At 46.5% G+C, this 12,378-nt stretch overlaps 1 protein-coding gene across 1 annotated transcript in view; it reads left to right on the forward strand.

Annotated features, from left to right (window-relative positions):
• Positions 1–12,378, forward strand: part of KCNU1 (potassium calcium-activated channel subfamily U member 1) — a 193,476-nt gene that overhangs the window by 77,429 nt on the left and 103,669 nt on the right. The gene's annotated exons all lie outside the window — the stretch shown is intronic.

Here is a 12,378-nt window from a genome sequence, read left to right on the forward strand (position 1 = left end):
CTTAAAAGGGATTAATTCCTGTCTGGGATAAGTGTACTCATCTCCTCCCTAAATCTGGTTCGAGACCTTTTTTCTGAGATCAGGCTTTCCAGTCCTAAAAAGATAACCTTAAGGTATTCTCATCTTATCTCGCCTTTGAGTGTTTAGTCGTAGGCCTAACACAGCCATTTCACTGTCTGTCTTTAACCATGGTAAAAACAGTAATAAAAGGGAGAATATGTGAGCTGTTTTTCTGCAAGAGCCTGCTCTGGCTTTTATTTCCCTGCTTCTTCACTTAATCTGAACCCTGACTTGTGAAAGGTCCCGGTGATTCCTTCCTGAGGAACTGAGAGCTGAGCTCTGGCATGATTTTGGCACTGAACGGTGAAGGACCTTGAGGTTGTAGGATCTGCAGTGATAGGAAGAGGGTGCATGCATCCAAAGAGGTAAAAATCAAGAATGACATCCAGATGAAAATAAAGATTGGGTTCTGCCACCCAGAGTCACAGGAGCAGGCAGGAGCTGCTTGGAATGGGGAAGTGTGGTCAGGATGCTGGGACTCGCAGATTTCACGGCCAGATTGAATAGGATTAAATGGTGGTCCTGAGTTTTCCCCAGACGCTGTGCGGTACCCCAAAGCCTCGTGTGTGCAGCACGTATTTCTGAGCAGTAAATCCAGGCAGCTTGTCTGAAAGTGGCGCTGTTCTGGAGCAGCCTGTTTACACCGGTCAGGGAGCTGTGCTAGCAGGGTCAGGTTTGGCAGACCCACGCTCTGAAGGCATGATGATATTTTTAGTCAGATCAGTGTAAATCCAGCCACGGGGCCATATTTGATTTCATCTGCAGCAGCAGCAGCAGTCCAAAGCAGCTCCGCTGCAAACACCAGGCTGTCTGTTCAGCAGCACAGCGTGGCAAACTGTGAGCCTCGGGGACGGGGGTGGCTGCAGAGCTGTCCCGCTGCTGGTTGCTGGTGCAGCAGCTTGGCTTTACGGGGGTATAAAGGGCATGCTCAGGCCCCCTCCACTGAAACCCAGCTAGTGACTTTGTCTTTGTCTAGGTGAAATCTCGTTTACTTCTGAGCCTCACAAAACCAAAGAAGTTGTCTCTGAATATGCTTCTGAAATGACATTTCCTGAAAATGTCTGGAGTCCTCGTCCTCTTGGATCCAGCAGTCAAGTCCATTCTCTCTACCTACAAATGAAGTCTTTCTGATCAGAGTAATGTAACGAAAAAGAAAGGTTGCTTCCCAAGTCACTTGGCAGCCTTGTCCACAATACTGGGGGCACTAACTTGCATTGAAAAGACATTTCTTTCTAATTGAGTTATGTGGTTTTTTGTTTTTGTTTTTGTGTTTGTTTTTTAAAACTTTCTCCTAAAGCTCAACATGTTTTTTATTTAAAATAACTTTATCTGCTTAGAATGTCCCTAATCAGAACCAGCACCTAACAGCCTGAAAATAAAAGAAATAAAATTAAAGATCGAAATTGTGTTGGTTTTACAAGCCTGAGGCCTTGTGAGGCTTGCTTCAGGAGAGGGGAGGGGAGGTAAGGCTCATTTTTCTTGGTTTTGCTTGTATTACACTGATCAAAGAAGCATATTAAGTAAGCACAAGTGTGGATTTAGAAATTTAGCACATTAAGACAGCTGTGATTGACATCAGATCGCAAGAGTCGGTGCTTGAAGGGAGTGCAGAGCACAGAGATGGGGACAGGGCAGGTTCTCAGGTGTTGGCAGAGGGAGCTGAGCAGGACAGGGCACAGAGACTGAGCAAAACGGGCTTCTGTGGTGCTGCAGGTTGGGTATGGAGCAAGACTGTGAAAACTGTGAAAATTTGCTCTCTCCCTCTTGCTTTGTAATTTAAAGAGGGAGCTGGGTCTTGGCCCTGCTGGGGAAACCAGGCTGAGCTCCTGGCACCTTCTTCACACGATGATCCTTGGCTGTAATGGAAATCCTATGGAAGCAGTTATGACGTGGACATTAATAACAATACACGGAGTGCTCCACAGGCTGAGCACGGTTATGTATTACCAGGGGTGCTGAGACAAATGAGCACTGGTTAACAGCACAGCCTTGACTGTATGCTCTTGCATATTCTGTGTTGTTGCGGAGGGAACGTGCATGTGGTGGAAGAAGTAGAGCTGAGGTTGTTACAGCATTTATCTTTTTACGCCTTCCATTGGGATGGAGCTGTGCTGTCCCTCGGACCAGAGCTGGCAATGATGCCTTTGAGAGGGAGGCAGCGGCACAGGCAAAGCCATGCCTGTTTGCAGCAGCATCTGTGCAAAGTGACTCTGTGAGACTGAGGCCAGTGAAAGGGGATGCAAGGCTTCAGGAAGTCATGCTGGAGCACGTGTAGGCAGCTGAAGTCTCGCAGTCCACAAAAGGCTGCTGTACTGCACCACGGCTGCCCTCTGTGCCTGGGTGGAGAGCCAGAGCGCGCTGCTGGGAATGGGGGACTGCTGGGGTGGCGGTGGGAGTGGGGCAGGTGCCCTCCCGGGACACCCTCCAACCTCTCCGTCCCCCCGCGATTCAGCGTTAGCAAGCAGCAGCTGAGCGTTCGGTTGCGTAAGCTGTCACCTGCTGAACTTTGCAGAAGTTGCAGCCCCAAACATTTACGCTTATCGGAGTCAGCCCAGCGTTTCGTGTAACCTGAGTCCTCGAAGGACCAGGTCAAAACCTGGTCAGCGTTAAGGCATCTCCCTGACTTCCCGTCCCCACAGCCCCGTGAGAGGGGATTAGATTTCAAACGCGCCGTGTGTCATCTTTACAAGACATAATACAAACAAGTGACACCCCAGGACCAGGCGTCTGCATCGGGGGCAAGAGGAGGGGAGAAAGGCACATCTGATCAAAGATGCCCCCAGCCGCTTCACCGAGGCACGTCCCTCAGGAAGGAGGCTGAAAAGACCAATTTTCACAGATCTCAGCACCAGGAAATAGGCATTTCATCATGAGTTGAGTCATGGAAAGGAGCATTCGGCCAGGCTGCTGCTGCTAAGGCAGAGACAAATGTAATTTATTACCCCGAGGCCTGCTGAGGCTTGGGGAACTGAGGAGGAACATGCAGCATTAAGGAGGCCTGGCCCCCTAGGAGGCTTTTTGGAGAGTGACTAATCGAGATGGGATATTCTCATCCATCTGAGCACATCCAGTCCTTTCACAGATTTGTGTCATAAAATAAACAGCACGTAGGTACTGGGAGAAGGGGCGGCATTGCCATTAAAGTCCTGACCTGAAATTCAGGACACCTGGGTTCACTCACAACTCTTGTAGGTGGCTTATACCATTCGGTGGGTCATTTAATCTTTTCCTCCATCAATTCCCCATCTGCAAGAGCTGATGACAGTGCACCCAGGTGCTAGGAAATAACACGTTCCTGTAGGCATCCTCCCAGCGAGGGGGCAGGAGGCGGCGGGGAGCTGTAGGGGATGCTCCTGGGCCCTCTCACGCCAGCTGGGGACACAACAGAGTCCGATCGCTCCCTGTTACCTGCAGCTGCTGCATCCACAGCACTTTTAGTGTAGGCACAGATGATCCAGGGGTGACGCTGCAGATATTTCATAGCACTAAAAGCCCCCCACGGGGATTTTTCACTGCAGGTCTCTGCTGCTCGTAGAGGTGAGGGCATGACCCACCCTGCCCCAGCCTCCCCTGCAGAGGGGCCTGGTTTCAGCCAGGGCGCGTTTGGCCGAAGGCCTCGGGTGACTGATAAAAGAGTTGGGCTTGAGCGAGGGCAGCTGCCGTGACCCGAGGGTGAGATGAAGCTGTGTCATCTACTGTGTCTCAGCTCCTGCGTCTGTGGCAGCTTTCCTGGGGGCTCTCTGCATGTTCTGATGTTTCATCCTGCAGCCTGGTGTGTGTTTTGGGTAAACAGAGCGGTGAGTTTATGCTAAGGGATGACTGTGATATTGCGGGAGTGATTTCACATCGCTGTTTAAGCGATTTCACATCGCTTCTTTAAGCCAGCGCTGTAGCTGAGTCTCCCACACTTTCACTGCAGGGGAGGAGTCATCAATATTTCTGAAATGTGTTAAGAATTTTCAGGTGAGTGGGGGCCTTTTACAGCAACGCAAGGTAACGTGTCTCGTTTTTTCATGTGAGTGGTGATTAACTGATAGTACGAAATGCTGAAGCCCACTACTTCCCATATGTGCAAGCGTGTGTGTGTGTGTAGCAAGGCCAGGCAAATGACTAATGCAAACCTGAAGAGAGACAGCAGAGCATATTGTAAAGATCAACCCTATTTCAGCTTATGTTCGAATCGGAAATGCCAGAGATTGTTTCATAGTCTTCTGCAATGTTCATTATAAAAGTCCCCAGATGGCAGATGGCTATTAGCTCACTGTGACCTATATAAATGTCAAACGTAAAGCTATTGCCCCAGTGAAAATCTCAAAATAAATAACAACAGGAGGGATGCTGTTCTGCTGCCACCAGGATTTATGGATTATGAATTCATGCTAATTCATCCTAAAGCCAGCAAGAGAATGAATCTTGTCCTTTTGGAGGGATTCACTTAACACCTGCTTGCAGATGAATTCAAGTCCCACGTGCCTGATTCTTCACCGATGTCTTCCCTGTGTCCCCTTCCAGTCGTCAGCAGCTTCCCGCAGAGGGCCGGCGGGTTCCTGGGAAGAGCAGGGGATGTGCAGGGTGGTATCGATTAACGTGAGACAGCGCCAGCGTCACTCACTGCGGACAGCGGCGGCTTTCTTTTGTTTGCCAAAATCGTGTAACAACAACACGAACAATGATCTCGGATTGTTTTCTTTGCCCTTATTGATCACCGTGTCACCTGTCAGTCCGAAAAGGTGTGATTTCTCCCTAGGTTTTCAGGAAGCAGTTGGTAACAAAGGCCAATCTGTGCTTGTAAGCACGGGCTGCTTGCGTACATCGCTTTGCTTGGAGGAGGAAGGGGGCTTGGTTTGCTCCCTTGTTCTGTTATTGTGGCCTCACAGCTAATCAAAATAATGCATAACACGAGCAATTGCAATTTCTGTAGGAAAACTTTCCCAGTCCTTCTCACTAAAATCAGCAAAGAGCGTGGTGGAACAGATGCACTTTGTAGAAAGCCCAGAAAATTAGCTGTTCAGTCTCCCTCTGGTCTCGTTTGCATCATCATCCATCTGCGGTAGCTGTGTCACCAGAACTGCTCCGAAAGGGACAGGAGCCGCCCCGGGCCGTGCTGCAGCGGCAGGATGGGTCGGTTGGGGGGCCCGAGGCTGCTGACGGCAGGGCGCTACCCTGGGCACCCCCAGTGCCTCGAGCAGCCCCCGGGAACTGAAGCAGCGTGGCAGCAGCTCGGCTGTACGGCAGCACCCCGTGCAACCCAGAGGCTCCGAAGTACGCTTAGGGCTTGTCGGTGTGGGGAGCCGTGAGGAGTAACTAATTGTATGAGGTTACAAACAGAAGTTCAAGGCTATTAAACCCCCATGTGGCTGCTCTGCCTCAGAATAACACGTCTGTAGCTTGCTGCAGTTTCATCTAACCACAGGGCTTTGATGTATGCTCATTAGCTTCATACCTTGGCTCCGTTTGTCTCAACTTTTCGCGATGTACCCTGTAGACAAGACCTTTGAAAGGAAAAGAATTGCATCCACGAGTTTCAAGGAATTTGCCCTAAACGGCCATTTTAGGATGATAGGCTAGATCGCTCAGCAATCGCCATTTAACATGTTCATTTATATTTGTTTTTACGGTGTTCAGATGATATCAGGGACACATAGTGTTCAGCAGTGAGCAAACAGAAGAAAGTTGTAGGGGGGAAAAAGTAAAATAAACAAACTGCAACTGGAAAGACTTGCTTTTTCCCCTCAAAAACAGTTTTCAAAAAACCAAGTAATTGCTGTTAAAATTCTTTAAGTTTCACCAACACAAATTATGTTTTGTTTTTTTTTTTTAATATATTGCTTGGTGAAAACACAAGTGAGCTGATTTTAGAAATATTTAATCCCCATAAAAGACATTTTGGTAAACAAAAATACACATGAATATTTTATTAATGTTTTTGATGAAGATGTGAATAGGTAGTGACATCATGCCGTGAATGAAGCAGCTTATTAAAAAATTAAGAGGAAAGTAGGAATGTGGGTTAATTTTATCAATGCAGAAACAACTTCAACCGTATTTTTCTCACAAACACAAGATTTCATTTTTGAGCTGTCGCAATAATAAACATTTCCAAAAAGCATAAACTTGCTTTCATTTCTTAGCACGCTGATTTATACGTTGGCTGAAAGCTTGCAGGTCTCTGCAGCTGAGAATCTCTTTTTAAAAATAAACCCTGTGTCATACCCAGAGGTGCACTGCTGTTCCCTGGTGATAGCAGAATTGAGAAATGAGGTGTGTGTCGTGTACGGGGCATATGCTGCGTGTGAGGAAACACTGGTTAGACTGCTACAACATCCTCCAAAAGCCAAGTCAGGCCTTGGAGCACTGTGTAGTAAATCCAGGGCTCAAACCTATCCTGTAGTTAATGACCAGAGCTCTAAAAAATGTGTATTAAGCATGACATTAAAGTGCCAGTGCTAAATACTTCACATACTAAGTGCAGTCCTGCCTGACATAAATTAGGAGCAATTAAACGTTACAGAAAATAGAACTGCGTGGTAGTTGTGACCAGTCTGCACCGGCGTTAACGTGTAGCCAAAAGGAATGGTCTGATTTATGGTGTTGGTTAGTCAAAAGTTAGGACTGGAAGTGGCTGTATTTGCTGTTCTTATCCTCTGGCCCTGCAGGGCACGCCGCCGTGCTCGGAGCTGCATCGCCTCCTGCAGCAGTGCCTGGGTTAGCTGGGCTTGCAAGGGGAAACGCTCCCTGGATGTGGCTGTCAGTGACAAATGCTGTCATTTTTGTGGTAATCCCAGAAACTTAATCCTGGTGACTTTTTGCTGCTTTAACCCGCCTCTTCCAAGTGGCCGCTCCATAGAGCAGAGGGCCCTGTTACTTGGGTCTAAAATGAGATTTCTCCTCTGCAGCCCATGAAGCTGTTCATTTGCGTGAAGTGACAGCCCAGCCTAGCACCAGAAAAAGTTCCGAAGATGGTAAAATATCATAAATACATTTTAATTTTATAGTGGGCTGCATCTTTTCTGTGAAAAACACAGTGAGGAAGCATGCAGGTCCACTTCCCGTTTGATCCATTCCCGCTGTTCCACAGCATTAGATCAACGGGCTACTGAAATTGCACTTGAAAATTAATTTCCCGCAAAGCTTTTGCCAACAGCTGACAGGTGACAGATTGCTGCATTGCTTGTGTATGTATTGTTTGTGCCCTAATGTGAAATGGAGGTCTTTGAACAATGTCTTTTTGTTTTGCTTTTCTTTTATTAAAGCTGCAATTCCACTATGACAAAAATTACAGCCACTGGCTAGCGCCACGCAGAGGCATGTGAGCTCATGGTGAGCCCCCAACTCCAGAATCAGCAGAGCTGTGCCCAAGTTAATTAACTGGGCAGGGAGGGCTAATAAGCTCAGGATCCTCAGCATGCATCTGTAGCCCTCTTGGATGGAGGCGAGGATCTCTGCCTGGCGTTGCGGAGCGACACGTGGAGCAGCTTGTGGCTCATCGCTGAGAGCGAAGTTAGTTCTGGAAGAAAGGACAAAGGGATTCAGTTCAATCCTCTTCTTATGTCGTACTGAACTTTTATGTCAGGAAGGAGAAAAAAAAAAAACAAAAAAAAAAACAGGAAAAACAATAGCTTCAGTAGGGAACAAAGTCCTTATTTTGTGTTCATGGGGTTTCGACCCTGGAGGTTCATTTGCTGTGCTGCCACTGCTGGGACTCAGGAGACAGCCCAAGGGATGCAGAACTGGTGGGAACGGTGGCAGAATGAGGCCTGTTGTTATGCCAGGCCTGCAGAGAGAGGAAAAGACAGCTTGGCTGAAAGCAGATCTTTTCTCGGAGGCCCAGCTCCAGCTGCCCATGGAAGCCAAGTAAATCTGTGCAAGATGACGGTATTTGAGGAATTGCCATTGCAGAAGATGAGGGCGCGAGGGTGGAACACCAGCATCCCTTGTTCTGTTGCAGCACAGCAGGGGTAGAGTTAACATGACCTAGAAGCAGAAACAAAGAAGGCTTTCCTTTTTCATTCTTTGGCATGCATGTTTCTTGCTTCTCTGAGTATTTGCATGACCATAAATTCAGAGCTCTGGAGGATATTTTCAGCCAAAGACTACATGTGCAGGATACCATAATGTAAACTGCATATGTTGTGAGAAGTTGTTAAATGGAACCAGCAGATGATAATGTGCCCAGCATTGCTGCTAACATCCCTTGATTTCCTCCCACCATAGGCAAAACAAGACCTCTTCCCAATCAATTCTAACTTTCTGACAGGCCTATAAATTAACATAAAGAAGAGAATGTTTTTTGGCTACCAGACCTCCACTGGAGACCCAGGAGCTGGTCCCCGTTCCCGAGAGTGGCTCTGGTTCGGAGGGAGCGCAGGCGCGTGCAGCACACTCGGGCTTCGTTTGCCATTCCCCATTTCTGTGCTCTGCCTCGCAGACAACGACACGTGTTGGAAAAAGTCTGGCACAGCCCGGTACATCTGCCACCTTTCCCGGTCTCTTTCCCAGTCCTTTTCCAGTGCAAATGGCTGTTCCCCCTTTCTGTGTGGATTTAGGGACAAAGGGAGCTGCAGTGTTTCCTCCTGGCTTGAGGACGTGCAGCTGTTAAAGGTGCGTGGTGAATACCGCAGGCCTGTTCCGAGGAACTCGCCATCAGCTTCAAGAGTCAGGACTGAATGGACAGAAAACTGACAATTCTCTTTGTCAAAATACCTGAAAGTCCTGTGTTTGCTTTTGTTGTTGTTTTGTTTGTTTGAAAGTCTACATTTGTAGACAAAGATTGCAACGAGAATGTCTTAGGAAGCAGTAACGCAATACCTTAGCACTCTGGCTGCTACCTTTTGGTGTAGAACCAGCAAAAGGCTCCTGTAAGAGGGAAAACCATCTTCAGCAGGTCCTCCTGCTATCAGTGCTGATTCTCAACGCGAAAAAAACACGGGTTTTCTCTCTGGTAGTCCTTAGCCCAAATATTGGTGTTGAGTTTACCTTCCTTCTGGTTTGTAGCCTGGGACAATATTCACTTTGCCTTTCCGTCTAAATGAACTCTAACACTCAGCTCTAAAGTGTTGATGAAATTCGCTGCTGGACAATGATTGCAGAGGTAACTGATTATTTCCTTCCTCAGCCCTTAGCCAGGAAGTTTGTTTCTCTGCACAAGTATCAAAGGGAGATTGCATACTTTTCTAAATAATGTTAATATCTAGGAGTGTAACACTAAACACTAATCAAACACGCATTGAATGAATGCTAAAACATACGTTTCAGGGTTTGCATTTGTTTATAAGTTTAAGTGGTCAGGAAGAGATGGCTATGTGGGTTGTGTGATTCTCTCCTTGTGGAGTTGCTTTTGTGTCTTGAACATCCTGCTCCGAAGTTTCTTGAATTCTTTTGCTGAGGCATTTGATGCAGGTCACTGTCAAAGGCAGGATATGAGGCCAGATGATGCACATGACCCATCCTGGAAATGCTTTTCATTTCTCTATTTTAGAGAGGAGCTAATTTTTAAAAGTGTTTATAAGTGCAAATTACAAGAATGCATTATTGTTTTGAAGTTCAGCTGCTGGGAATCTCTCTACCCATTTTTTACTTGCCAAGTCTCTTGCCAAATTGAGAATTTTTCCTTGCAAGATTCCAGGGCATTGCAAGCACCTCATGCAGCACAGGCTGGAGGAAAAAGCTCTGCTTGAGGTGTCTGAGATGTCACTAACTGTTGCTGAGGAAAGACAGAACCCTCAACTCAAGACTAGCAAAGTAAAGCAGACGTGGTATTTGACTTTCCGTGTAGTTTCAACATGCATTCAGTTTGCCTTGATGTTAATTTTGTTTCATTTCCTTTGCCATTTCTGGCTTTAAAACTTGATCTTTATACTTATTATTTTGTTATCGTTTGTCACAAAAGCTTCTGAATTACTCTTTAATTGGGTCAAATGTTGTCTGGGGAGCTGAAAGAATTTCCAGTCCCAATCATTGCAAGACAAATGCATCAAATCACTGGTGTTGGGAATGCTCCTGCTGTGATTTGTATCTGTGCAATCACAAGAGTTCAGAGTCAAGCCAAGGTGATAAATCAGCAATGTACTTTATACTGGGGACCTAAAACGTAGCTTGTGCAATACCTGTCTGCAGGGCAGTGGTGCGCACAGCGCACAAGCCCCTTCTGCAAAGGCTTAAAAAGGATTGCCTGGTACTTCTCTTTCCCGCAGTGGGTTAGTAAAGCCCTGTAGGGAATTAATACCCAAGCTCGTTCTTATGCACACGAGTTGGGTGATGTTGTGACCGTTATAAGGAGAGTTCCTTGCCCAGATCTGTGAGGTTTTACTTGGGGGCTGCTGTTGGGGATTGGGTGGTACTGGCACTGGGAGCAACTACGTAGCTGTAGCGGCATTTTAGGGAGTCTGCTCTTCTCTGTGCTGTTTTCTGGGGTTAATGCAGTTCTTCTCAGGAGAAGTATGGAAAGCTTGCACTCTGGCTTAGAGAAAAGTGGAACTGATGCTTTTGAGGACAGAAAGAGTTACCAATCTGCAGAGTATAAGGGTCTGGAGCGACCAGAGATGATATAATCTATGCTGAACGTCCTAACTGTTTTAATAGTTCAGAACCTGAGGCCTCCCATTGAACAGAAGGGTCAGATCCTCGGTTTTGGAAATAAAGTGCCAGGAGGCTGCTTGTGATCCCACTGCCTGCAGAGTTTGGATGCTCTTGGATGCAGGCATGGGAGGTTAAAGAAACCAGTTCTGGAGTTGCAGGGAAAAAGGAAAAAACAAAAACAAACAAACGAAAAAATTGTATATCATAGAAATGTCTACAAACCTATGGAGCTAACCCAAGAAAATTTAAACCAAAAAAACGACAACAAAAAACCACTTTTGTACACATGCTCTGCATCGTAGTAGCCCCTTTTGCAGGAAAGCACAAAACTTTGGAGAACAGCTATCCTTTTAAGGAGAGGATTAATTAAGAGGGGTTTTTCTATTACATCCTGCTGATTTTCCCGTAACAGCAGGTGTTGAACAGGCTGATGGGAAACAAACGTGCTCGATCCCCCTGAAATCAGAGCCTTTACTTGATAAGGATGGGAAGGAAGAGTTCACAGAAATGCAGCGTGATTTAGATCCTGTCCTTCCCCAAGGGAAGTAAAGTGCTGGTTTCTGGGCAAGCGAGCATCGGGGCTCTCGTGGGGTGAGAAATCCTCCTGCTTTCTTCCTTCCTCCTGGAGCAGGCCCTTTTCATTCCACACTGCCAGGGCCCTGTGATTGAAATTTGAAAGCATGTAGCTGTTAATCTGGGAGTGATTAAAGAGCCTCATTTCTTGGAAGAGTCAGTACTCATCATCTGCCGTGCTGAATGAGCCTCTAACATCCCCTGATCCCATTATATTGTGATTAATTGTGCCAGTTTAAGTCAATAATTCATTTGTTAAAAATAGGCCTGCAAAGTATCATTTGTCTCAGGGGAGATATCAGAATTAAAAAAAAAAAATTTCATTTGATACTTCTCATTAAATTAGTGTTGGGAGTTCTATTGAAGGGTTCTGTTCATGAAACATTTATTGCAGGCTTATTTGATAAGAAGTTGTATTTGTCTAAAATTATGTCTGCTAACAGATGTAACGGCCTGCATTTTCCCATTGTTAATGGAAGTATGAAGAGTCCAAATAAGTGTGTGACTGTGGAGAGAAGTCTGTGATGACAACAAGGGAGATTTCTGAAAATGTGTTTTACAAAACAGGCAGAAATAATGTCCTCATCTTTCACTACGGAGTGGGGTCCTCTTCTCCCCACTTACTCCTCAGTGTGACAGCGCGGTAATGGGAGGTTATGTGCCTGCAATGAAAGATGGATGTGCCCCAAAGTCTCATATGTGTAAATGGTTATAAATGTTGCATTCATATTCATCGAGCCATTAAAAATGTTTCAGCTGTAAACGGTTCTAAAAGGAATATATAGGGAATAGTAGCTAGTCTGCTAATGATAATGGCCATAACTGACAAAGACACATGCTTAATATCTTCGTCTCTCCAGTCAGTCATACTTCGCATCGCAGTAATATTCCTGGAGACGGGGGGAAGGATGTATCGATTACGGGAGCTCACCAAAGCTGCTCGAAACGTCCCTTTCGGAGGCAGCCGAGGTGGCTAATGGGGTGTGCGGTCTCTGATTGCGAGGTCACCGATTTAAATCCTGGCCAGGTCACTAAGAGCCAAAATTCTTGCTATCTAATGGGTGCTCAGTGGCCTGCACGGCTGAAGCCGGAGGTGCTTGCAGTGGCTCTGACCTGTCCTCGCCTTGCTTACCAGAACCTGCTGAGCAGAGCAGGGCTCTCCCTCGC

The sequence above is a fragment of the Anser brachyrhynchus genome (assembly GCF_964034855.1).
Source record: "Anser brachyrhynchus genome assembly, chromosome: 26".
Taxonomy (NCBI): domain Eukaryota; kingdom Metazoa; phylum Chordata; class Aves; order Anseriformes; family Anatidae; genus Anser; species Anser brachyrhynchus.